The 23,259-nt window shown below is 41.1% G+C and overlaps 1 pseudogene; it reads left to right on the top strand.

The window, feature by feature from the left end:
• Positions 1 to 7,545: 7,545 nt before the first annotated feature.
• LOC123647426 lies at positions 7,546 to 8,651 on the top strand (annotated as a pseudogene).
• Positions 8,652 to 23,259: the final 14,608 nt, after the last annotated feature.

The following is a 23,259-nucleotide window of genomic DNA, read 5'->3' as shown; positions in this document are numbered from 1 at the left end:
CCAGTACCTAAAACCATGGGTTGTCTTATAAAACTCATTTCTTATTGCCATCTTTTTAATTGTACATTCAACTCCCAGATATTCTTTTCTCTGTAAAAATCTTTACTGTTGGTTCAGACAATTATAAATCTATCATCTATACTCTTGAGTCCTTTGATTTCTTGCCCAAGACCTCATGATTTCTTTTCAGATAATATCATTCATATGGCACTTTGACTCAAGAAGTGTTGGGAGGAGATTTCCAGGAGCAAGTTCATAGAGATCTTCAAGCGGCAGAAGAATCAGGAAGATCAGACCTGAGAACTTAATGGAATAACTTTCAAGAGCCCAGTGATCCATCTTGGGTATGTAACTTGGACAGAATGCTTATGTCATATAGGTTAAACAGAGAATGTTGAGCCTGTCATAAAATGAAGCTATCTGTGTGATGCTAAAGAAATCTATTAGTTAATCAAAATAACCAGTCAAGTAATTTGCAAATTAATTATTTTTCATGTTTGCATTTGTACATCCAGTTCAAGATTCTCAGAGGAATAAATTAGAATTTTAGCATGCAAAGGTTTACCTTCTCTTGGCTACCCTAAACCATCCAAATTATAAAAATAAAACTACATATTGTACAGTGATACTCTCATAAATCTATTTTCTAAGTGCCAGGAAAGAGGCATCATGAGTGGGGAATTTCATATGTGTCCATGCATGTATATAGTTCAGGCTCTGGGAGATAAATGTGTCAAGAATGCATCATCTCAGCTGAGTAATTATGCAACTTACATTTCTGCCAGTGAATTTCAAACCTGATTTATGTCCGATTGGACTATAAATCCAGTCTTTGCACCAATTATCAAAAATACACTTCAGAATCTTGAGTGTACTATTTTCAGAGAGAAAATAAACAATGGAATGTTATAGTGGGTCCACGCTGCAAACTCTGTTGGGCCTTGGGGTGGAGTGGGGAGCCTGTCTGGAGAAGGAAGATGAGACTCAGCTCCAAAGAGAAAACTGGAACTAAGGGTCTAGAAATTGTCATGACTTTCTGAACCTTGGGCCTGAGCTGTCATGTAAGCAAATAATGAAAGCAGGCATCGTAATTCTTATGGAAAAAATGGGTGTATCATCTTGTTTATTAAAATAATGAGATAAAATTGTTCTGAGGGAATAGATTCCCTGTTTATTCCTCACCTATGCCAGGTGCCACCAATTCCACTCTAACTTTGTAGGCCCTGGGCAGTACATCGCAGTCCTGGAGAATTACTTGGGGAGCTTTGAAAAATACTGACATCTGGCTCTACCTAAGAAATGTTAGTTTAATTGGACCAAGATGTAGGCTGGGCATGGCTAGTTATTTGCTTTTTTTTTTTTTTTTTAAAGCACACCAGGGGAGAAGGATTGGTCCAGGCTGTGTGCCTTGGGCGTGGCTCCTGCCTTGCAGGAACTATGACAAAGTCCACCTACAGGGATGCAAACAGGGCCATGATGGGTGCTCTTCCTCATGGTTGTCACCCTTTCTCCTTCATGTTCTTTATTCTCCTGCCTTATAGCATTGCTCCTTGACAATGGATTGTCTTGTACCAATTGCCTTTAATTTCGTGCTTCTGATTCCCAGGTGCCTGCTGGCCTCTCCTGGCCTGCTCTGCCTCTGGAAATTTGTGTGTTCCTTCTGAGTGCTTGCTTGCCTACTCTGTTGCAAATTCTGGCTTTGCAAGCTCCTCTAGCTGTGCTGACTTGAGGCAGGTATCTGACTCAGCCCTCTCAGTTATTTTCCAACTTCCAGTTCCTCCCTGGACAGGAGGCTGGTGACCTCTCCACAGGCAGCCCCTGAGCGTATTGGCTCAGCACATGACTCCTGAGTGGGAGGTGAAGTCCTGGCCTACCCCTCCAGATAGCAGTCTTCTCCTCACAGGAGACAGCAGCAGCGCAATTCTGGATGAGACCAGCCTGTGTTTCCTGGGTGGGGAAGTCACAACAGAGGGAGAGAAAAAGCCTCACTGGCTAGGAGGTCCCTGAGCTGGGGCCCAGGATGTGAAAAGGAGGGACTTTATAAAGGGATGGGAGAAAAGAAATGAACGATGAGTGATGTCACCTTCCTTAGGCAAACCTCGGTATGTATTATAAATGTTAGTGTTGGCTACTCTGGCCTATATTATACAACTGTTGCTGTCATTTTTTAAAATTCTGCGTCATGTCTTCATCATGACTTTGTAATAGCACACTTGTCCCAAGCTGCACGCACAGAATGGAAACGTAAGTTGAAAAGAAAATGTCAAAAAAAAAAATACATATATTCTCATTTTCAACAACTCAAACATTAAAAGTAAACAAAAACCCATTGTTGACCCCCAGGCCTAATCCCTGGTGGCTCCCAGAGGTACTTCTGTTAACAGATGTGTAGTCCTAACCATTCACTTAACACATAAAAAATTACATATATAATATTGTTACATGTGTGCTTTATATAACTGGAATCATACCATACATATTATTATGAAACTTACTTCTTTCATTCAGTAGTATATAACAGAGATCTTTCATTTCAGTACTTATAGATCTCATTCTACTCAACTACTATACTCTAAACTAAGGACAATTGGCTGGGTTCAGTGGCTCACACCTATAATTCCAGCATTCTGGAAAGCCAAGCCAAAAGGATTGCTTGAAGCCAGGAGTTCAAGACCAGCCTAGTCAAAATGCCAAGACCACATCTCTACAAAAAAAATTGTTTTTAATTAGCCCAGCATGGTGGTGCATACCTGTAGCCCCGGCTACCTGGGAGGCTGAGGCAGGAGGATTGCTAGAGCCCAGAAATTGGTGGGTGTAGTGAGCTATGATTGCACCACTGTACTCCATTCTGGGTGACAGAGCAAACCCTCATCTAAAAAAATAAAAATAAATAAATTTTTAAAACCTAGGGACAATGAAGTTGTTTCTAATTTATGTGATTACAAACAATTCTGCAACAACTAACTTATATGTATGTGTGAAGGTTTCTTTATGGAAGATCAGGAGAAGTAAAATTGTTAGGTCATAGGGTATATGCATTTTTATTTTAAATTTGTATTGTTAAATTTACACCTGACCTAGGAATGTAAGATAATACTGTTTTACCATACCCTAGTCAACATTGTCATTTTAAACTTTGTCAATCCGAAATGAATTTCTTTACTGGCATTTCAATGGCTTTTTTCAAATGCCAGTAAACTTTTACCACACCATACTATGTTTTGGTGTGATGAAAATATGCTTCATTTTATTTTGATTTGCATTTCATTGATTACAAGTGAGATTGAGCATCTCTGTGTATGCTTACTATTATTTGGATTTCCTCCTCTATGAATCCATATTTCATATCCCTTGCTCACTCTTCTATTGGGCGGATTTTCTACCTTTTCTTCTTATTGGTGTAGGAGTGTTTTATAGATTATGGATTTTGATTAGGGCAACTTCAGAGCACAATTTACATCGTGTAATAGTTCACTTGAATGGCTCCCCCTGGTGGTGTGCAGTATACAGCCTACACAGCCATAACTAGCAGTTCCTAGTCTTTGTTTGTGATGAATATGTAAATATTTTATCCTTAATCCATCTCGTCTTTTAAATTTGCTTGTGTCATTTTTCATAGTGGAGAAATCATTTATTTTTATAATCATATTTATTAGTCTTTTCCTTTGTGTTGTTTGCCTTCTCAGTCTTGTTTAAAATGGTCTTTCCAACTCAAAATAATAAAACAATGTTTTGTATTTCCTCTGATTGTTTTTATAGTTTTATGCTTATATCTTTAATTTATCCAAAAGCTATTGGTGCATAATGTAAGACAGGAATCTAACCATTATGTTTGTCCAAATGGATAACCAATAGTCCCAATAAACTGTTGGATAGATCCTTTCCCTTTATCTAAAATGCTACCTTTATCATATACTGTTTTTTTTCCTGTAAAAACAGTGGATCCATTTTTGGGCTCTACATTCTGTTGTTATAATTAAAATAATATTTGGAGAAATTATTCATTTGATGTTAAACTATGTATTATAAATTATATGGAATTCTCATTTCTGAAAGGGGGCTCAGTCAATCTCAACAATCCTTTTGTCATCTTTGCAAGCCCCCCGTGGAAGACCTCTTTCTAGATAATATTATAAATAAATAGTGAGACCTGGTGGATCTTGCATGATTCTTGGTCATAAAATCTTGGTGCTCAGTGAAACAGCCAACTTGTTTTTATTTCTTCTTGAATATTATGCTTGACTTGAAATTCTTAATTTGATTTAACCATATTCATAGCAAATTAATGGAATTAATTAATATGCCATTTAACTTTAAATGAACTGATTATTTAGAACAAGAGTCCAAAAATATTAAGAATATGTGAGCTTTTCCATGGGCCTATGAGAACCTTAAATGCCATCTGATAGCACAGTCTGACAGATAGTAGTTGATGAATACATATATGTAGGATGAGAGCAAACAGTACTATATTAAACTTGAAAAGCACCATTTGTGCTTTCTTTTTTCTAGGGACTTTACTGATTTGCTTTATGTGAAGTGGCTGTTTTGCTCACAGTTTTAAGACATATGATATTAGAACTTGGCATGAATTTGCAGGCTTTCTCAGCCACAAAACTTAGAGTCAACTTAATTTTTTATTTGGGCTTTATTTAAACCTAAGACTTTCGTTATTAGTTATCAAAAAAAAACAAACAAACCCAAAGCATAACTATTATTCTCCAATTTTGCTTTCTATATGGCCTAACTGTATGAAAACTGAACTTATTTTATTCTCCCTTCTCTCCGGAGAGCACTGTCTACATAGAATAGAATGTGAATGACTATCCTCTAAAGTTGCGCAGTGCACAGTACTGTCTTCCTTCCACCTCCCACTTCCATTCTCTGTCTATATTTCCCTAATCAGAAAGAGCCTCTTGGCTCTGCCTACTCTGCTATCTGCTATGTGCTGGCTTGTCTGTCGATGCCTAGACTCTGCAGCTCTGTGTTCCTTAAAGACTTCATTCCACAGACTGCAAAGCTTACTCATATAATTAGCCTGGAGACTTCTAGCAGTTTCCAGGCCTAAGTTCTTATCAGAGTTTGTCTTACAAGTTTCAAATGGTCTCCTTTGTGACTATTTTAAAAAGATGGAATCCAGCAAAACTGTTTTGGAATGGCAGTATAGGATAAGGGCTTGCTCACCACACAAGGCATAGCTCTGTTGACTGCATGAGTCTGCTTGAGGACAATGTAAGGTTCCCATCTTGATTCACACTTGTGACACAGCTGAGCACAGAGTTTCTGTTCAGTACAGCAAGCATAGTCTACGTGTGCCCACCCAGAAACTTTCTATAAGTACATTCCACATGCTGATTATTTTGAATGATGCTGGCTTATTCAGATTGGTATGTGCAACTCTACTCTTCTTTCCTAAAGCATGAGTGACATGATGCAAAGGCAAAGTCAAAACTCCAAGATTCATAGATCTTTAGAACTGAAAACACTTTAGGTATCTTTCTGTCCACCCATTTCAATTTAGGACTGGGATGACTGCCTGTTGGCTTTAGTATATTTCATATATATATGTGCTTATATATAATCAACCATGTTAATCATATTATAGCAAATAAATGAAAATTAATTAATATAAATTTAAACTTTGGATGAACTGATCATTTGGTATGAGTCCAAAGACATTTATAAACACATGAAGTTAGCTCCCCTTTCTTTTAAATAACTGCAGCTCCCATCATTGTGTGTGTATGTGAGTGTACATGCGTCCAAGAACATGGGGATGGATAGGTTACTGATTACCACCTATTCAACTGATGGGAATGGTTAAAACGTGGAACAATTTCCAGCTACATGCGGAATTCTGGCTGGCCCCTTTTTTACTCCAAAGTCTGTTTTACTTTGTAAAACAGTTTCTTATCACATTTACTTATCTTTTCCTCAAAGGGATGCTGGGAAGGAGACTTCCCTTATTGCTATTCTCATGTTAACGTGAGAAAACTATGTGCACCTAGGGCTTGACAGTCTCTTCCTGGGAATATGCACTGAGAATAACCCAGAAGACCCAGGCAGCCATCTGTCACTAGGCTTGGCACACTCATCCATCCCCTCCTTTCCCAGCCCTAGGGCCTTTTACGCTGATGAAAACGATGCTACATGGAAATTCCCCAAATCAAGGGCTGCTTAAAAATTCCTGTGGACCCCTCATTAGGCCTTATCCCCCTGTGGCTATTTCTGAATGTAAAAATAGCACCTCGGAGATTCTGTGGATCTTTCTAGCTAGTGCACTGTGACCCCCATGTAGGTGTTAGTCTCAGAGTGCATGACCATCATATTTATTAAGAGCAACTCAGAGCAAATTAAATCTAAAAGCAATGCCCTCCAGCAACTTAGAGTCTTTGAATATGCTAGTGAGAGACTAATCATTCCACAAATATTTATTGAGGTGCTCCCTGGGCACTGCAGAGATTGTGATATTAATGACAAGATAGGCCTGCCCCTGTTTTCAAGAGGCTCAAAGTTCAAGGTAGATACTAACAAGCAAAGAGGTGATGGTAATAGAGCAAAACCAGTGCAATGATGTTCCAAGTTCACAGTGTGGGACTGGGAGGGCAGTAAGAAAGGCTTCCTGGGGGAAGGCCTGAGGGGAGCCGGCGGGACACGGATGTGGAGGAACAGTGTTCAAGGCAGAGGGAACAGTACGTGTGAAACCTGAGCACAAGGGGGAGCAAGGCACATTGAAGAAAATGGAAAACACTTTAATCTGGCTGAGCACAGCGCGCAGGGTGAGCGTGTGCATGTGTGTGTGTGGGGGGGAGGGATGACGAAGATGTTGCTGGACAGATGACCAGAAGCTAGATTGTTAAGAGCTGGCCTTGTCAGTTCTTTGTAGATGACTAAACTTTATCCCTGAATCATTCATTCATTTATTCACCTACCAAAGGCCAAGAACGAGTGCTGGCGATGAAGCGACGAAAAAAACAAAGAACATGCTCTCGCGGCGCTTCCATTCCCAGGAAGGGGGGGGCGGGGAGTCAATGGACAAGTAATCAAATTCAATATACAATATGTCAAGTGGTCATACACGCCCAGAAGTGAAAGAACTCAGGGTGGGGGATGAGCAGTGTCACGGGTGGGATGGTTCTCGGTTCACACAGGGCCACCGAGGCCTCCGTGATATGGTGGCGTTCAGCGGCGATTTAAGGAAGTGCAGGGGGGAGTCGCGGAGATCTTTGCAGGGGAAGAGCAGTCCAGACGAGGGGTCTGAGCAGCAGTGAGCACGTCGCGCTGTAGGAATACCTACAGGCTACTCCTCTTTGGTGCCTTTGGGTAAATTCAAAGAGAGGCCCACTTCCGCTTCCGGCCGACGCGCCGCCATTTCCCCGCCGCCAAGCCAGGAGCCTGCCCTCTGCCGGCCACCGCCTTCGCCCACCCGAACGCCGCCGCCGCCCGCGCTCCCGAGGCGCCTTCGCGTTCTTCGCGTTCTTCGCGCTCTTCACGCTCTTCACGCTCTTCACGCTCCCCGCGCTCCCCGCGCCCGCGCTTCCCGTCATGGCCGCGCTCTCTCAGCTGCGCCAGAACTACCACCCCGACTGTGAGGCCGCCGTCAACAGGCAGATCAACCTGGAGCTCCGCGCCTCCTACGTTTACCTCTCCATGGCCTTCTACTTCGACCGCGACGACGCGGCCCTGAGGCACTTCTCCGGCCACTTCCTGCGCCGCTCGCACGAGGAGAGGGCGCACGCCGAGAAGCTGATGGCCCTGCAGAACCTGCGCGGCGGCCGCATCTGCCTCGGCGACATCAGGAAGCCCGACCGCGACGACTGGGAGGGCGGGCAGCAGGCCATGGAGAGCGCCTTCCACCTGGAGAAGAGCGTCAGCCAGAGCCTCCAGGAGCTGCACCAGCTGGCCGCCGAGAAGGGCGACGCGCAGCTCTGCCACTTCCTGAAGAACCACCAGCGGCCTGCACAGGCCGGTCCAGGCCATCAAGGAGCTGGGGGGCCACTTCCCCAACCTGCGCAAGATGGAGGCCCCGGACGCCGGCCTGGCGGAGTGCGCCTGTGACAAGCTCGCCCTGGGCTGTGCGGCGGCAGCGACGAGGAGAACTGATCTGGGACTGTCCCCACACCTACGGGTGCCTCCCCAGGTCAGCACATTGCCCTGTCAGAACGTTCCCTTAAGTTTGTTCCTTTCAGTTTTACCATTGTTTCCAATAATGTTATCTGGTTCTTAAAGCAAAGAAAAAAGAAAAAAAAAAGCTAGCTCTGGCTAGAGCGGAGGGGCAGGATAGAGTGGCATGAGCAGAAGTCTGAGAGATGGAAGGGCAAGATCGGAGAGGGACTTGTAGGATTTCATCCTGAGTGTGCCGGGAAACCAAAGGAGAGTTTTCAGTAGGGAAGTGGCGTGACCCTGTTTGTGTAGTTCGAGCTGCAGAAGAAGAATGGGCCGGAGGTGGGGGTGGGGACGGAGAGGCAGAACAGTAGGGAGACCAGTTGGATGCAGAAAATCAGATGAGCAGTGATATGTCCTAAGCAAGCTAACAGCAGTGGGATATGCTGCAAATTAAAGGCAGAAGGGAGAGGGAGGAGATTGAAGGATGCAAAGAGGGCCCTATCCCTTGGTTCCAAAACATTGTTACCACAACTTGCACACTGACTGAAGACTTCCCTATTGTATGCTGTCTTTTGAGTTTGAAGAATTAAAGATCCTATCAAGACAAATTCTGTTTTTATTTTTGGATTTAAAAAGCATAGCATTTAGTGAGAGAACTAAGAAACAGAATGACATATAATACATTTATGTAAATTAAAGATGCATGCATACAAAATGATACTTAAACTTTGGAAGAAGACATGCAGTGCAAAAGTGCACAGTAAACAGAACAGGATGGTTACCTACAGTGGGGAGATGTGAGAGACAAGAGGATGTTATGAAAAAAATGAAACAAAACAACAAAAAGCACAAAGTTCCAGAATGTATTTTTTTTTTAGACAGAGTAAAACACTAAACATTATTGAGCATTAGGAACTCAGTACTGATCAGTTAGTCGAGTCTAGAGCAGGTCTCTGAGAGAACAGGTCTTGGGATAGTCGGGCTTTGACAGCAAATGGTAAAAAAGTGGGTATCATGTGATCAGTCCAGACTAGGTCTTTAGGACATTAGACGTGAGAAAAACAGAGTTCTGAAAACAAATTTCACCTCCTTCCCATTTCTACCTAAAGCTGGCTCTTCATGAAGTTTTATTTTTACTTCTCCCCACCCAAAACACCCCACTCCAGCCCAGTTTTCCAAAAGATATCCTATTCTGATGTTTAAGAAAAACTTTAGTGTTTTTCTCTGTGCTCAGTGGAATTTCACCAATTTCTCTGGAATGACAAGTATCAGAAAAAGTTCTGTGGTGGCTGAAACCACTGTTCCGTAATCTGTTGAGGTTCAAGGTCTCATAGAAAGAAAAATTACGGTCGTATAAAGTTAAAAAAATAAAGCTGGCAGTCAGGGGGCTACTTGAGGTTTAATCTCAGTTTTGTGCTGGTAATAGCTCATAGCTAAGTACCTCTTAGTTTACAAAGCATTTTCACATTTACTAATCTGTTTGATCTTCATTTCAACTCTTGTGAAGCAGCTACTTTACAAATGTGAAAACTAAAACTCAGAGAGATTAAATGACTTATTCAAGTTGCTTAATTTATAATCTGTATTCTTCCTATGTTAGAACTCTTTCTGTATTCTGAGGTCAGGTACTAAACCTGTGGCTTCCCATAAGTGAACATTGTAACATTTGCCAGTTCAGTTTACAGGGATATATAAAAGAAAAATGATGATAATATGGGGGGCACAACTTGCTGGAAGAAAAGTGCTAAATAAATAAATAAGATAGATAGATATTTACCATTATTTTTATTTATTATTATTTTTGAAGTATTTGCAACCAAGTTTTTGAAGCTTATAAACCATCTTAAAGTGATGGTATTTATTTAGCAGCGACCTGGCAACCCCCAAATTGGATCCACACCATCAGGCACTCTTCTCTGTGAGTTTCCCAAGGGGAGAAATATGGACAGAGGCCAGTGCTGAGAGGAGCACTTTCCCTATCAGCTGGGGCCTTGGCCCCAAATCCAGGCTATCCCCCAAGTGAGCTTAGTTGGACTACACTTGACTCTACAATTGAAAGTTGGATTTTATTCTATTCCATTGGGGAAGAAGGACTAGTCCAAAGCCCACCAGCCAGCAAAATGAAGAGGCGGTATGTGAAGAAAGGAGTAGAAAATAGGATGGCCAGGCAGTCCTCAGTGAGTATAGCCCCAGCTCTCCTTACTACTACAGCCTGGTAAAGGGAGAGCATTTGACCCCAAATAAATGCACTCTAAGGCTTTAGACCAAAGTGCCTAGATGATGTAGACCAGTGTTTTTGAACCTGAGCAATCTCTCACATGGGTTTTCTTCAGGGGAGGGGAGGAGCGTTAGAGTGCTGAATTGGGAGAGTTGCTGAAAGCTCTTCTAGCTAACAGTTCCCAAATTAAGAAATTTAGAAGAATCTCAACATTTGGAAATCAGATCAGAAAGTTAAAATTCTCTAAAATTCCTTTATTCCATAACATCTTGTGCTAGGCCTTATACCAGGTGCTGGGAGACAGGGATGAGGACTTGCTCATCTGTAGCTACATCTATACCTTTATCTATCTACCGTCTATATCTGTCTATCTGAGCCATATAGTGTGAATTATCAATTTAAATAAATACTTCCCAGAAATTATCCATTCAACAGAGTGATTTGGAGATAGTCTTTCTAAGGAGATAGATTCATATAGAAGACCAGGAGATATTAACATAAAAATAATACATAAACATGAGATCCTTAACTTGAAAGAAGGCAACACAATGTGGATGGGAGGCAAAGAGAAGGCTGGTGTTTTAAAGTTTAAGAAAGAAGAATATACTAATATTCCTCCAGTATTATTTTAGGGAAAAGAAGTTCTCCCAGCAATGGCGTCTAGTTCTTCAGGCAGAAATATCCCTAAGGAGGAGCAATTTATCAGCCACCACAGATGGCTGGAATCATCCCTCCAAACTGGCCAGCCTCTTGGGCTCTGGGTCAAAACTTTCCCTAAAATCTCCTTCTCTGTGTCCTGAGGGAGTCTAGCCATTGGACAGGACCCTTGGTTCAAATGGCCACCTACCTCAGTTCTCTCTCTCAGGTTATATTTCCTACTTTATGTTAGTTAGTTGGCACTCTAGTTTCCAAATCAACCTTTAGCCATACCCACGTGTTTGTTATTGTTATTAACATAGCTACTACCTTCCAGCAGATGCATATGAACAAAGTGTCCCTGAAAGTCCATACATGGAAAGTTCTGTTTGAGGTATGCCTGGTATTCATGGATGTGTGGGAGGACTGTGTCCTTGGTTCCCCTCCCCCAGACACCTGCACCTGTTAATTAGGGTAGCAACGCTGAGATTCCAGGGTTCTTGGCCTAGACCCAAATCCACACTCACCATTCCTCAGGCACTGACTTGGATTTTCACTTTTGGTACTAGATTTGTGTACAATTGAACATAAATAATTTTTTGTCACGATATCTTAATATTTTGTTTGTTTGCATTTTTAAATTCTGGCTCAAAAAGGCAGTGGAGAGAGAAATATAACTGAGTGTGATAATATGGCTGGTGATTTCATGATATGGCCACTATTTTTAAAAGTTCCGTGTTTGTCTTGTTCACCACTATGCTACTAGGACTTAATGGAATTGACAACACATAACAGGCACTCAGGAAATATTTGTTAATTATTAATTGATTAATAGCTAATCAATTAGCCATCACTCAATCAAATATTAATTAACTAGCCATTAATTAATCTAGTGAGGGAAATAGGATGGATATACATTAATACAATCAAATCAAATAATTCAAGTAGATGACAAAGAGAAAATGAGAGAGTCTGACTGCACTTCTTGGATTATAGGTAGTCCAAGAAAGGGTATGAACTGAGTGCTGGGAATTTAGAGATGGCTTTCCGGTGGGTCTGGAGCTGGTGCCAGCTGAAGCTTCATCTAACATCCATCTTTTTACCTTAATTAAGAGGTGCAGGTGTCTGGGGGAGGGGAACTGAGGATATAGTCCTCCCACATGCCCACGAATACCAGGCATGGCTCAAACAGAACTTTCCATGTATGGACTTCTAGGGACACTTTGTTCACATGCATCTTCTGGAAGGTAGGGAAGCCCTAGCTTCAGGCAAGTGTGAAAGGGAGAAGCAATGAGACTGAAGTCACTGAGGCAGGGAGTGCACTCCATGATGGGGGTGCCGGGCAGATGGGAGTAGGGGGGAGGGTTTGTGTTGGGGATCATAGATCACCCCAAAATGCTCAGCCAAGCTTTGACTTTATCCTATTGATAGTAAGATAATCCTGAAAGTTTATGAGCAAGACCATTAATTCATGATGAAATCAAAAGGTCAGGGCTAAAGATGCATGTTAATTATCATTACACAAGAGGTAATTCTAGAAAACATGTGAACAAATGAAAAAAATTTTTAAAAATTAAGATAGAAATGACCTCTTCTTCCTCAGTTGCCCAGGGTGACTCCGACTGCCCAGAACTCTTATGAGAAATCTGCCCCACTTTACTGTACTTAGGGAATTCCATGTCTGTCCACCAGCAAAAGGCAAACCCCTTTTAGAAGAACGTTAGGTACAGTGTCTTATATAACATCCTTGTATTCCTAGGACTGGGACAAGTTTTGGTACAGAGAAGGTACTTCATTAACATTTGTCACATGAATAAATAAACAAGCAGTTAGTTCACAAACCAACTTCACAGACATTTCATCTCATTTAATTCTTACATCTGTCCTGCGAAGTAGGTATTATTGGTCTCAAAGAGAGAGGTGAGGCCTGGGCACTGGAGGGTGCCCACATTTGGGGAAGAGAAAACACAGGTAGACACTGTGAAGAGGCCAGAGATGTAGGACGACAGGCCAGACACCAGTGTCAGGAGCCACCAAAGACAAAGAGAGAACAGGAGGGGTTGGGGAGCATGGGGCGTGGGGATGGCAGAAAGGCTCAGCTCTGCAAGGATACCAGACAGAACCACTCGGAGAAGGGAGGGAAGCTGAAGACAAAATGACCAGGAACAAAGAAGTGAGGTCAAGAAAGAAGGGGAGGGCCTTGGAGTATGAGGTGAGATGAAATTGAACAGCACAGCGAAGGCTCAGCTTGAAAAGTAGGAAGACCATGGAGCTGCAAAAGCATTTCAGCGTGTTGTCCCTTTCTCTCCCCCCACCCCCACCCCCCATAAACTGATCAAAGCTCCCACACAGCTTGGTTGGTGGTTAGACGCATCTATGTTATATATTTACTTTGCTTAGTCCAAACAGCCATCTTTCCCCAGTTAGTACCAGACTCGGCAATCTCTTTGAAAATATGTTTTCTCTTTTTTCCAGTCTTAAAAATAGTCTATCCCCCAAGAGCAATTGCTGCCTTCTTGCCTCTCAGATGACAGTCTGCAAGGCCAAAGCTACAGAACCTCACCCAAAATAGATCAAATATTTTAAATGTTTTCTTATTTGCACCCCTCACAAGTATGCCTGCAATGCAAAGCCAATTATGAGATTGGCTTTCTTTTTTTTTTCTGAAATGAGCGAAGGGTGTGTTTTCTGGTCAGGGGGGGAGGCCAGGCCTCACCACATGGTCTTGGTTGGATTTCAGACGCCTCCTTAGGCGTGAACAGGAAACGTGCACAGCTGGGGGAACACGTGCAGAGCACGGCGGCCTCTACTGGGACTTGCCATCCTGGAGTCCATCTTGTGCACTTGTCAGAGCTTCCCCATTCAAACAACAGTTCTTTAAAGGCAGACACAGTGTTTTGACAAGATTACAAAAGGCACAGAGCCTAACGCTAAGCCTTGCAGATAACAGATGCTCAGATGCTGGTTAAATGAATGAATGAACAAAACCATCTGAGAAGAATCCTGTCACAGCTGTGTGTGACTCAGATACCCACCGCAGATTGACAGAAACTTCTCAGAGATGAAATCTCTTTGCTTTCTCTGACAGGAGAGCAAATCCAACAGCAATGAATATGGGTGGACTGGGAAGCCTGGAAACCACAGAAATATCCAGTCCTCCTCTCTAGCTCAAGAAATAAGTAGACAGAAGTTTTCTGCAGGGAAGCCGAGGGGTTGACCAGCCCTGTTCTGTGGAAATGGAGAACAGGAGCTCCTTCACCTACGCTGGGTCTTCTCTGATCACACCCTCTTCCCACATTGTCAGGTCCTCACCTTGATCCCAGACCACCAATGCCCTTCTTCTGCCACCTGGTGCCCCTAAAGACCACCCCATCAAAATGGGTTGGTGCAGGCTCTCGCTTCATCCGCACCATGCTCATAAAGTAACGGGCACCAAGGCGCTGAGGCAGGCTTACGGTGTTAGCCCTTAAACAGTGACTCTTGATGTTATGGTGTCAAAGCCTTCATACAAATGTGTGACCAAGGTAAGGATGTCACAGTCAGGGCAGGTCCACTCTCCTGCTAGTTGGGCTGACCCTGAGCAAGCTGCACTGCCGGTCTTAGGACAAGGAAGGGCAGTGGCCTTTCTGGGTTAGTGCCCTGGGAAAGAATGTCTCATCTATATAGTAGTCTTTTTAAAAAATAAAAAATATGTGAAAGTTTAAGGCTGATGCAATAAACACCTGTGTACATGCTTGGCAGAATTAGCAAATGTAATAATTTTGGTATTAATTGCTTCAGATATTCTTTTATACATTGCAGATATATTTTAAACTCCTGAATTTCATGACCGGCACCATTAACTTCTCTCTCTCCTTATAGCCAACAGCTATCTTGAATTTGGTGTGTTTCTAGTCCACTCTTACATGTACCCATAAGTAATTCATATGGATAGAATCCTTCCAATTGAAACTTTTTTGTTGTTTTTTTTTTTGAGACAGAGTCTCACTTTGTTGCCCGGGCTAGAGTGAGTGCCGTGGCATCAGCCTAGCTCACAGCAACCTCAAACTCCTGGGCTTAAGGGATCCTACTGCCTCAGCCTCCCGAGTAGCTGGGACTACAGGCATGCGCCACCGTGCCCGGCTAATTTTTTCTATATATATTTTTAGTTGGCCAGATAATTTTTATTTCTATTTTTAGTAGAGACAGGGTCTCGCTCAGGCTGGTCTCGAACTCCTGACCTCAAGCAATCCACCCGCCTCGGCCTCCCAGAGTGCTAGGATTACAGGCATGAGCCACCGGCGCCCGGCCTGAAACTTTATTTTGTTTTTGTCTTCATTCAATATGTTTTTGAGATCCAGGTACATCTAGTTCATTCATTTATAGCTACTCTATAATACTCCATCTTATACCATCGTTTATTTAGCTTCTGCCTTGCTGATTTCTATTGGGACTTTTTCCCAATGTTTTTGCTATTTCAGACAATGAATGCTCTAATGAGCTTCCTTTGACATGTTCCCTTGCTAAAGAGTGTGAGAGTTTCCCAAGAGGATAGACTTGAAAATGGGATCACATGCTGGATGTCACTAGCTACTGCTGGCTCACTCTACAAAGTGAATGTATCGATTTACTTTCTCATCCAAAATGCATAAGAATTTGCTTCCGCACATCATGAGCAATATTTAGTTTTGCAACATTAAACACTTCTTTCCTTTACCAATCTGGTGGATGTGATCTAGTGTCACTGTTATAACTAGCATTTTCCTGATTACTAATGAGGTTGAACATCATTTCAAAGTTTGAGGCCTTTGCAGTTTTCTCTTCTGTGGATTGTTGTATCCTATGCCCCAAATGAATGGGTTGTTTCTCTCTCTCTGTCTCTCTATTGATTTGTAGGTATTCCTTGATATTCTAGATTCCAGTTCTTTGTTTTATATATTGAAAATTTTGCCTTAGTTTGTCTTTTCACCTTGTATATGGTGGCATTTGTTGAACAGAAGGTTTTATATCTTGATGTAACCAATCTTTTTTTTAATTTAATTCTTAATATTTAGAAATATTAGTTAGCTTTTCCTTTGTAAAAAAAAAAAAATGCTCCAAACTCTCAGTGGCTTACAACAGCAAACATTTATTTCCTGTTCCCTTCACACGAGGCTTGGGTAAGTACAACTCTGCGGGGCTCGGCTGAGCTCACGGGGCCAGCACGGCTCTGTGTGTCTCCTCCTTCTGGAAGCCAAGCTGAAGAGCAGCCACTTTCTGGGGTATATTAGGTTACTGCACTGCTGTAACAAATTCCCATAAACTAGGTGCCTTAAAACAGCACATATTTATTCTTTCAGAGTTCTGGAGGCCAGGAGTCTAAAATCAAGGTGTGAATAGGGTTGTTAGCTTTTTCTGGGGCGCTGAGGGCGACTCCATCCCATGCCTCTCTGCAAGCTTCTGGTGGTCACTGGCAGTCCTCAGCACGCCCGCCTGGTACATGAGTCACTCCAGTCTCTGCCTGTGTCTGCACACCCCTACTTCTCTGTGTCTTACGTGTCTCAAATCTCCCCTTCTCTTCTTCTTATAAGGGCATTTGTGGTTGGATTTAGGGTCCACCTGGGTAATTCAGTATGAGCTCATGTTCAGATCCTTAACTTAATTACATTTGCAAAGACCCTAATTCCAAATAAAGTCATAGTCACAGGTTCTGGATGAACATACCATGGGGGAAGGGGAGCATCATTCGACCCACTGCATGGGGCATGTTGTTGTCGTGGCAAAGGGCAGATGCTCAAGGCGAAAACAAAACATGTGATGCCCCTTAAAGCCTCCACTGGGGACAGGCACACCATCACCCCTGGCCACCTTGCACCAGTCAGAGCAAATCACGTGGTCAAGTCCACCTCTTGGAAGTGCTGCAAAGACAAGTGTCGAAGAATATGAGTGTTTAATCCCATTTAAGAGGTAGTGAATAGTTGGCAACAATAATCGAGTCTATCACAAGCCACATTATTTTAAAAGTCAAATAATGGTATGTTTGCTCTTAACAGAAAGCAGGCATCTCCACCCCACCCCTTCCTGGAACTGGTGCTGCCCCCAAGCAATGGCTCTCGGCTCCTCTTCAGTCTCCCTTTCTGGGCTCTATACGTTGGGTGTCAGTTCCATCTCTGCTCTTCACTGTTTGCACTCCCTCAGGTAACTTCTTCCTGGTTGTGGTTACCGTCTGAAAACTGGTGACTCCCAAATGTGCATCTCAATCCTGGCCCCCTGCTCTGAACACCAGATTGTGTGTCGCCCTCCCTCTTCTCGCTTGGGCCGAATGTCTCATAGGCAACTTAATATGCCTAAAATGGGTCTGGTATGATTTCCACCCCTCCGTGAAAATCTCTGTCTCCCTCGGGGTCCCATTTTTTTCAGTAGCACTGCCATTTACTCAGTTAGCAGACCATGAAAGGAGACACCCTTGATGCCTCTCTTTTTCTCACATCCCTCATCCAAACCATCCGTGACTCTCGATGTACCCCAGATTCAACGCTTTCTCAGTCCCCCAAGCAATACTGTCACCAGCTCTACACAGGCAGCCACCATGATTTTTTTCTCCAGGCTCAAAACTTTCCAAAGACCTTCCATCTTACGTAGAAAACAAAACCCGAAGTCTTTACCACAGCTATTAGTATAAGGCTCTGGGTGATGTGATCTGGCCATTGGCTGTCACTCCTCAATCGCCCTGGACTCTTTGCTATTCCTTTACTATGCACTTGTTCTTGCCGTCAGAAATGCTTTTCTTTCCTATATTCTCGCTGCTTCCTCCTTCACTTTACTCACATCTCTAGTGAAAACCTTCTTCAGAAAAGACTTCCCTGTTTCTCTCAATTTCTTTACCCTTTTTTATATTTTTATAGCACTAACCACTTCCTGACATTATATATTTATGTATTAGTTAATGTGTTTATCTGCCTCCCTCCATCAAAATGTATTTTGTTCGCAATAGCTAGAACAGGCCCTGGCATGTGGTAGAAACTCAATAAATATTTGCCCAGTGAACGAACAAAGGAATGAATCAACTATTTTGTTGTTCTTTTAGGGATTTATTTCCATATTCCTAAATAACATACTAATTCTGCTGTTTATTAAATTCTCAGAGGAAGACATTATCTGTTGATTTCTTTCTAAACAAAATGAAGGTTTAGCTCTCTTATCCACCATCATCCTGCTAGCATGTTCTTGCCCACTCTCCTCTGAATCTAATGACATCATCTTTGCTTTGGTGAAATCAATGTGTGGTATTTGCATTATTATGATTGTGTAATATTTTCTCACAGTTGAACTGTATAGTGTCCAATGGTTACTCCTTTCTTGCACAAATGTTTTGTTTTTTTCTGAAATAGTAATGACCTCAATCTTCCTTTAATTTTTTTCTACATACCTATCACAAGTGCTTTCCCCAGGAATATATTGGGGAATCTATCTACTTGACTGTTCCTTAAAGCCTCCTTCCTGGAGTCCTCTGCTCCAACATCCAGGGTGCCTTCTCAACTGGCTATGCACATACTGTTCTGGGATTTTCTCTCACCATCATCGTGGGACAACCTTTCACCTCTGTCCTGGGTTTTCATCTTCTGCCACCTGATTTCTGTCTTCCTTCTTGGTTTCTAGTTTCCACCCTACCCCAGCATTTACCCCCCTCTTTGGATGGCTCATATAACCTTGAGAACTTGGTAACTTCAGAGTGAAATATGTTTTAATTCATTGTACTGGCCCAATGAGCCCTTTGAATCTAAAAACCTGTGCCCTTCAGTTTTGAGAAGTCTTATTTTATTATTTCCTTTGATCATTTCCTTCTCATTATTTTTTCTGTCCTCTTTTACATGTGCATTCGGGTGTTGGAGTTTTTATTAATTCTCTAATATTTTTATTTTTTCTCTCCTCTTTTCTATTTTGTCTTTTTCTTCTATTTTTCTGTAAGATTTTTCTAAACTTTATCTTCCATTTCTTGAAGATTTTTGTAAATTTCTGTCATCATATTTTTCATCTATAAGAATACTTTCCTGTTCTCTGAAAGTGACTTTTTAAAGCATCTTCCTCTTGTTTTATGAATAAAATATTTTCTCTTATCTCCCTGAGAATTGTAATTATACTTTTCTCCAAGTTTTCTTCCATTTCCTACCCTATCTTTCTTTCCTCCATTTTCTTTCTCTGTTGCGTGTTCTACTCTCCCTTCCCTTAATTTGATGCTCGTATCTAAGAGTGAGGTTCTGAGGCAGTAGGATTGCTCGAGCCCAGGAGTTTGAGGTTGCTGTGAGCTAGGCTGACACCACGGCACTCTAGCCCAGGCAGAGCAGAAGACTCTGGCTCAAAAAAAAAAAAAAAAAAAAAGAGTGAGGTTCTAAGCAGCTGATGGGAAGTTGCTATACGCAGGCTCACTAAAGCGTGTTAGACAACAAAGCAGACGATTCATTGGTCCCTCAAATGTCTGTGCCTGTAGATCTTTTGTCCATGGGCATTTAGTTTCCCTGGAGGGGAATCCTCCAGTTTCCTGTCTTCAGAGTACAAACCTATCTATTCATGTCCTGGGAGCCCTGCAGGGTTAGGAGACTGGGAATGTTTCAGTGTTCAGTGACTTTCCCTTACACATTCGTTTTCACTAGCCTGGGCAGCGTAGCAAGACTCTGTCTCTACAAAAAATTTAGCAATTAGGTAGGTGTGGTGGCACCCGCCTGTAGCCCCAGTTACTTAGGAGGCTGAGGCAGGAGGATTGCCTGGGCCCCAAAGTTGGAGACTGCTGTGAGCTATGATCGCATCATTGCATTCTAGCCTAGGCAGCAGAGTAACTCTGTTGATTAATTGATTAAAAATACATATTTTTACATTTAATAATTAATTACAAAATACAATATTTTCAGTAGACAGTCTCCTCCCTGTTCACTGCTTTGGTACCTCTGAGTCCAGCACTTCTCTTCAGAGAACAAACAGAATAATCTTCCAGTTTTCTGTCTGGTTGAAAGAGGGATATTCACCTGGTTGCATGGGGGCAGAGGAGGATATCTGGGCTTCAAACTATTCCTTACTCAGCCTTTCAACCAAACCTGTTTTCTCTTCCACAACTCACCTTCAGAGGTGCCCAGGGCTTCCACATCCTGGATTTTTCCTAGTTCTGAGGCTTAAGTCAGCTTCTTTCTTGTTGGCATCCCAATTCGCGGGGCCAGATTTCAGTTTTTCAACTCTGTTAAGTCAATTACCAACCATCCGTCCATTTTCCATATTCCAAAATTTGGCTGACATCGGAACTCCTGCTGATTCCTTTCCAGTACTCTTTGCCTTATAGGATTTATTTATGATTTTTATATTCTTTACTGTAATTTTGGTGAGGTTTGGGGAAGGAGCAGAAATAAATGAGTGTTGCTCTTTGATCTGCTATGTTTAACTATAACTTCAAATTTATCAGTCTTCTCATTTGTAAGTTCTGGTTTTTTTTTAATATTCCCTACCCTATGATAAAAATGTTCACCTTTGATTTTTTTCTAATCATTTCCAAGTTTTGTTTTTTATGCAACCTAGTTTATTTTAGTGTGGGGTAGGAATTTTGAATTTAAGTTTATTGTTCCCACATAATCGATTATAACCCCACCATTAATAGTATAATCCACCCTTCTAATTTATATTACTTCCTCTATTATTTAAAAAATTTCCATATATACTTGGGTCTGTTTCTAGGCTTTCTCCTTTATTCTATTGATCTATTTGTGTATTCTTGTGTCAATAACATTTATCTAAATTAGAATTGCTCTATAAAAATCTCCTTACCTATTTTTAGATCTTTACTTTTTCATATTTACTATTATTTTGTCAAATTCTACAACTTGTAATTTGGGGATTTTAACTAGAGTAATGAATGTATAGATTACTTAGAGGAGAATTTACATCTTTACAATTTTGAGTTTTTCCATTCATGAAGATAGTATATGTTGCCATTTATTAAGGCTTTTATGTACTTAAATCAGGTTTTGTAACTTTCTTGCATACATTTTATTACATTTATCCCAGGTAATGTACACTTTTTGTTATTATTAGGAATAACATATTTTTCCATTATATCTAAAAATTAGAGATGGCTGGTTACAGGAACTCTGGATGTTTGCATCTTGAATGCGATTCCCACAATCTTGCCAAGCTCTTCTATTAGTTCTGATAGATTTATAGCTTCTCTTGAATTTTCTATAGATAATCATATAGCAAATAAAGACATTTGTTTTTCTTTCTAATCCCAATAGCTCTTTTTTCTACTTTTTTGTCTTGGGTAGGGATCCAGCACATTTTTTTAGTTGTAGAAGAGATAATAGTCATTCTTGTCTTTTCATTGTTTATAACGGGAATACTTTTAACATTTTTTCATTAAACATGATGTTTGCTGTAGATTTCTGATAAATGTCTCCCATTATGTTTATAAAGATTCTCTTCCTAGTTTTCTAAGAGACTTTTTATTCTACAAGTGATTGCTAATTTTACCAAGTATTATCTTTTACCTATTGAGATGATATTTCTTTTTTCTATTTCCTTTATTTATTTTTAATTTTAAACTGCTAATGTATGTTATATCAATAGATTTTCAGATTGTGAACCATCTCTGCATTTGTCTTTTTTTTTTTTACACTATTGGATTCAGTTTTCTAATTTTTTTTTTTATCTAGGTTCATAAGTGCACTTAATCCAAATTCTCTATTTTTTTTTTTGTACTTTGTTGTCTAATTTTGATATTAAGATTCTTCCAGTCTGCTTTTATTGTTTTAACAACCTGGGTGTCAGGAAAGGTTTCATTTGACTAAAAGAATGTGAGTAGGGGTGTTCTGCTGCTGCCTTTTAAAAGTTTCAAACCCTCTTTTCTATTCAATAAAATAGATATTTTAAGCTGGAAGTATGTATATTTTTCATGAACTAAGTGAAGTGACTTTAATTTTGAATGAAAAAAGTATGGCCTGTTTTTCCTTTTCCCAAGTTGAAACACAAGCAAAATACAATTGCTACATGACAGCAAACAATGAGTTGGAACTGAAAAAATACAATGAATCATACAGATATTTCCAGATGTCTCTTTAGATTTATTATGGTTTGATTAGGTAGATATATCCTATGAAAGAAAAGCTATTCTTTATCGGGGATGATCCAAATGGGAAATATATTCCACAGAAATTTCCTATATAAAGCCTGTGTATTTTCAGCTGTTTACAAATGACCTCTGGAAAGAATAAATACTATGAAAGTAAAGTTTCTCATGGCAGAGATTAGGCAACATGTGCCTTTTTTCTTTTTATTCCCTTTTCTTTCTTTTTTATATTCTTGCTTGTTTTAAAAAACATAAAAAGACAAAGAAAAAAGAATTTTTCTCTATCATGGTGTATAATACATGGACTCTGTTAAATTATTAGTTCATCCACAATAAGTCCATTTTCAATGCATAAAAATAGGCCGAATGGGTGCTCACCCACTATACCCTGTATATGAGGTATCCAGAATTTATCTAAGGAAACATACTTCTTTTTTTAAAAGACATAACCCAAAAATATTTAGCCATTTATCTTGTGAAAACCATGCAAAATACATGTTCCTTCACGTTTCCTGTTGATAATATTTTCCCTATTTGTGGCACAACTTTCCTTTTCTCTGGAAAGCCGGTACTTACTTTATTCATAGGTTCCAAATTATGCCCCGATGCTGTTCAACCAAAGGGCATTGCTTATACAGGTGAGGAGAATGTTACTCGGGATATGATGGTATAATTAGCAGTGGCTGTGGAAAATAGCGCTTCCAAACAGGCCTCGCCAAGTTATGGACGGTACTGCCCGGATGGAGATCACGTGCCCAGAATGTCTCTGGACATATCTTCACACAGACATTTCCAAATGAGTTGTTTTCAAAACTCCCCGATGTCTGCCCTACAATGTCTTCGAGTTCAGCAGTTTACCAGACTACAGAGTATTTTTCTATCTTTACAACCTGTTGAGATATGGGATGTCTCCAACGCAAAACTGGCCGTGTTCCAAAAGTTTGTTTATTTGGGATCATTTATTTGGGATCGGAAACATTTTCCCATAGGAACAATTTTATAAACAGTGGTGTTCCACAAATGCCTGGTTGAGCCACAGTGTACTTGAAATGCAAGATCAACTGTATTATTCCCACCAAACATTATTTACTCTGTTTCTCTGGGAAAGTGCACTCTGGATTTTAACTTGGGATGCCTGAAACTCACCTCTCCTGCTGCCTGGTAGCCTCAGCTGTAGCTTGTTTTGGCTGCACAGCAGTAGCAGTCAGGAGAGGAGAGGGAGCAGCCTTCCCAAGAA

The sequence above is a fragment of the Lemur catta genome, chromosome 11 (genome assembly GCF_020740605.2).
Source record: "Lemur catta isolate mLemCat1 chromosome 11, mLemCat1.pri, whole genome shotgun sequence".
Lineage (NCBI taxonomy): Eukaryota > Metazoa > Chordata > Mammalia > Primates > Lemuridae > Lemur > Lemur catta.
The sequence above is the reverse complement of the archived record's forward strand: the minus strand, read 5'-3'. Positions and strand labels throughout refer to the sequence as shown.